We start from the raw sequence: 5,188 nt of genomic DNA, 5'->3' as shown, positions 1-5,188 counted from the left end.
ATGACGACAGCACGTAAAGCGGCGGTTACGTGGCCGAAAACACGAAGCACAATAACGCGTTTGTTTCATTAAAAAAAAAAATCAGACTAATGATATCACTAAGCTTCAAGAGTTACTGTATGGTCATTCAAAAATACAACACACAAAAATACAACGGTTTATTCCTCAGTTTGATAAGAAACTTTGAATGAATCTTTTGTATTATTTTTTCTTGAATTTGTAAATTACACAGCATCAAGAGTGGCAGCAAGAAGAAATAGAAATACATAAATAGTCTGTTTCTGTCCTGTTTAACAAAATGATTTTGCTTTTTGCACGTTTTCAGTCTCATGTTCAGCTGTATATGAATGTATTCTGTTATATTTTTAAATGTAAGGTCTTGGTTCACTCTCACTTTACATGTATGGCATGTTTAAATAAAGATTTTAAAAAGAAAACAACTGCACTAAATTGAAGATGAAACTAAATGGAGTTGATTGTATTTTGCCTCTTTGTCAAGCTGTGTAATGTATTCCATATTATTATCAGCTCTTGTTGTTCTTGGTAAATAACACCACCATGGTTTAAAAAGAATTTTTATGTATGTAAAAACACACTGGCCACAGCAGCTCAGCTGTAATGACCTCTGTAGTCTGTAGAGGGCGCTAACAGGGCTTTAGACTGACTCATGAATAAAATAAAGAATAGCTTTCCCTCCTCTCTGCCAGCAGCAGGTGGTCTGAAGCCTCATTAACCTGCAGCAGCCAATCAGACGCTGAGATGAGAGTGTGAGGGTCTGTGGGGAATCTGGTGGGAGTGTGTCTCCTCATTCACTGCTGTGGAAACACCATATGGTTGGAGTGTGTGTGTGTGTGTGTGTGTGTGTGTGTGTGTGTGGGGGTCTTTCTCTGTTATCTTTGATCAACAGGGTGGAAGGAGGAGGAGGACAAACTGTTGCTTCATTGTCCCTCTGCCTGTTTTTGGTGAAGGACAAATGTCTTCAGTGGGAGACATGCAAACTGGGAGAAACTGGGATGTTCTTTGTACCAGACCACATCAGGTCGGATCTCCAGCTGATGGAGGCCACAGCGCAGTGAGAGCATGAACCATTCATGCGACGGCCAAACAACAGCGCCCCCTGCAGGCTCATTTTCAGTTACCTGTCTCTGACCAGATGTGTGGTTTCAGATAAATAACAGCTTTGGTTTGCTTCCTCCAGTCCATCATTAGGACAGGGACGCCCTGCAACTATTGTGACCTCTGACCTTTCTCTCCTCACCACCCCTAATTTAAACGTTCTGTCGAGATCAGTGAAAGAACGTGATGAGAACGTGATGAGAACGTGATGAGAACGTGATGAGAACGTGATGAGAATGTGAGGACTGAAGGTCCAGGCTGGTGGTGTTTCACATGGTCTCCACTTTAAATCATTCGGTGGATGACTTGCTTCTTTCAGGCAGCTTCACACCACGTGGATGTGATTTCTCTCATCCACAGATTTTTTAAAAATTTAGTTTTAAGTTTCAAAAGCTTTTCAGTAAATAAATGTCGTCCTCAGACACAGAGACTCTTCCACGTGTTTTTTCAGATTGTCTGATTCTGTTCCTCAGGTTTGGGAAAAAACGACGCCTCCTCTTTGCTTTTGCTGAGTTTCAGGAGCTAAAGTCAAATCTCTGCTTTTTAAAACAACCTGGTTTGTTACGAGTTCATGAGAAATTTGTTCTGTTGTGAAAACATGAAGCACGTATCTTCATCTACAGACACGTTACACGACCCCCCACCCCCACCCGCTCCACCATCTCTGTCCGCTACACCTCCACCCTCCTCCTCTTCTTGCTGAGCCTTCATCATCACTCTGCTCCATATATGTAATTTAATCTATAAGCCTCTAATAGCTTTTTATCAGTTAATGGGTTGCAGGGACGTTAATGGTTCTGTAATCTTTCTCTGCCTTTTTATTTTCATCACTCTGATGGTCAGCAGAACAAAAGCAGAGCTGAGTGGATCCTAATCGTCCTGCAGATTTACATACAAATGTCATTTAGAGACAATTACGTCAGTTTGAGACACTAATCCAACTAAGTTGTTAATCGACACAGAAAGACAGAAGCACACACGTAAGAGAATAATATTCATTTAGCACAACACGAGTGAATGTTTCCCCTCGGAATTCAAACCCCTCATCAGCTGACAGGACAACATCAAAACAATAAAACTTTATTCATGCAGCACATTTCACAGAGTTATACCTTATTTATTTGTGTAGGAGAAACAAGAAAACAACAACAACAGGAAACACACTGTGTTACATTAAAGGAGACTCAGCTGCTGAAGTGAGGAAACACAGATGGTTTAAACAGACGCCGCGATAAAACTCTGAAAACCAATAATATCTCACATTCAAGTGACAACACGAAGAACAACTGAAGTGACAGAGCAGAAGCAAAGCCAGAGAACTGGAAACCAACCTGCACCTCGTCTTCATCTCAACACCATCCAAATTATAAAACCATTTATGAAGACAAACGTAGAATCAGGCCTTTAAAGGGGTTTTGTCTCCTTGATTCTTGTTGTGTTGTTTTGTCTGTATACAAAAACAAATACAACCTGTTGTGTAATAATATATTTTGTAGTTATCACTGTTTTCTGTATATTTTTAGGAGCCCATGTCTTCAGCAGTGAAATGTCATGTGCTTGGAAAACACAGAGTCTGGGACAGAACACTTCAGGTGTTTCAGGTGTTTATGTCATGAGGCAGCTCGGCTGTCTCTAGGATTGTTCTTTTCTTTTTTCTTTTTTTCGGTGTGTTTTTGTGAGCGTGTGTCTTTAGTGTGGGTGTGTCTCACAGGCAAGGATTCCAGGGCAGCTCCTCCTCACCTTCAAGCTGATTGCGCACACCTGTGCGCAATCTGGGCGTTATCGCTCTCCACTCCAGACTATAAGAGGCTGGGCTTTCCTGTTGACCCTCGCCAGATCGTTCCGTCATCCCGTGGTGACTTAGCTCTGTGCTTTCTCCATTAAGACTTCTTTTGTGGATTACTTACCTTTTTTGTGCCTCCTTGCCCCAGACCTTACTAACCTCCGTGCTCTCTCCTCTGCCGCAGAATCCTCTGGTCTATTCCCTATTCCAGCTGAAGCTTTCCCTCCGCCCTGGAATCCACCTGCTGCCATTTTGTCACCTTGTTTTTTTCGCTGTTTGGAATAAACTGTTAAACACCACTAACCTGTCTGCTTTTGAGTCCTGCCCTGATTCTAAGACTGAGCCTAACAGTCTCAGGTGTCTCAGGTGTCTCAGGTATTTCAGGTGTTTCTGGTGTCTCAGGTATTTCAGGTGTCTCAGGTATTTCAGGTGTCTCAGGTATTTCAGGTATCTCAGGTGTCTCAGGTATTTCAGGTGTTTCTGGTGTCTCAGGTATTTCAGGTGTCTCAGGTATTTCAGGTGTCTCAGGTATTTCAGGTGTTTCTGGTGTCTCAGGTATTTCAGGTGTCTCAGGTATTTCAGGTATCTCAGGTGTCTCAGGTGTCTTTGGGTTCCTCTGATAAAATGTCTTTCTGACTGAAACATGTCGGAGACGCTCGAGCTGTTTCTGCTCTATCTGGGTCATGTGATCCCATCAAGAGGATTATTAGGGAATAATTTGAAGGATTTGTGGGGATATAATTCAGCATGTTAGGATAATAATTGATAGAAGATTCCACTTTCATCTTGTAGGAAGCAGCTTCAGTGTGGATTAGAAGGCACAGCGGGGACATCTGGACTGAGCTGCCTTATTTCTGAGTCTTATTAGGCTGCATCTTATTTATCTCTCATCATCTCTGCATCTTATCTCGTCTCATCTCCTGCAGCAGCTGCAGAGAGGACGCACAGTTCATCCCGTCACACTCAGCTGGAAGATGCAGAGTCACCTGTGCCATGCTCAGACTCTCCGTTCTGTAAACCTGTCCAGGTAAAACGTTTGAAGCTGCAGCTCGACGCTGTGGAACAGCTCATCATTTAAAAATAAATATATCAGGTTATTCTGAAGCTGAGGACAGAGCAGGATGATAAACGTCAGCATCACTCTTCAACCTGTCAGCGCAGTGGCTCACAGAAACAGACAGGAAGGAAAAGGAAAGGCGGAGGGAAGGTGAAGGATCAGCAGGAGAAAGAAAGAGAAGGAGAGAAACGCTGAGAGAGGGAAACAGTTAAACTTCAGCCTCTGAAGCTGCTGCTGAAAGTGATTTTTATCCTCCAGGAAGCAGAAGGTGGATGAAGGCAGCAGCTCCGACGTTTCTCAGATTAACAGAGGAAATATTCTGCTCCTGCTGAGTAATTGGGGTCATGATGACATTTTATAAAACCATCAGCGCTTCTAAAAAACCAATAAAGGAGAGTGAACGACAGCGTCTCCGACCGTCCAATCCGCCGGCCTCTGCTCTATTTTTGGAGGGAAAAAAAACGCGTAAAAAAAGGAAAAGAAATGATGATTAATGTTATTGGATTATTTACATTGCCCTCAACATGATTGAGCCGCAGAAATGAAATTAAAATGTGTGTTGAATGGGATTTTCCAGGAAAGTCCTGTAAAAACCACGAGGGTACTAAGGAATGACTAATTCTCCCAAAGTCGATTAAACACCATCTCATCCCACAGGAAAATACACTGCAGACCAGAACAAATAAGATCGGGATTAGACAACTGTGGCTACATTAAGAGGCAGATTAAAGTGTTTTTTATCTATTATTTTTATTATTATTCAGTGTGTTCTTGTTCAGAGGGATTAGCTCTGCTGGTTAGTCCAGAAAACAAGCCATTAACCACGGAAACCATCAGATCGGAGTTTCAGGGCCGAGGGCTTCCATTCTGAGCTCACATTCTTTACAAGGTGATTGAAACAGGAAGATTTGAACTCACCTGTAAATATAAAACAGATTCTACAAGATGAATGAAAGACTCTGATTAGACCCCGCCCCCCAGGACTCCTTCACCTGTGCAGAGAAGACCGAACTGCTGCTCCCGCACACAGCTCAGTGTGTGGACGCACACTGTGTTCATGAAGATGTGACAGTTAATAAAACTCAGTGAGGTGCGTGTGCAGGTGCGTGTGCAGGTGCGTGTGCTCTGATAGCTGCAGTGTGTCTGACCTCAGCGAAGGATTACCTCTTTGGACTTCTTTCATTTTTCAATCTATTTTAAACAATGCCTCCAGATTAGCCGCCAGAGTCAGA

The sequence above is a fragment of the Toxotes jaculatrix genome, chromosome 11, assembly GCF_017976425.1.
Source record: "Toxotes jaculatrix isolate fToxJac2 chromosome 11, fToxJac2.pri, whole genome shotgun sequence".
NCBI classification, from domain to species: Eukaryota; Metazoa; Chordata; class Actinopteri; family Toxotidae; genus Toxotes; species Toxotes jaculatrix.
The sequence above is the reverse complement of the archived record's forward strand: the minus strand, read 5'-3'. Positions refer to the sequence as shown.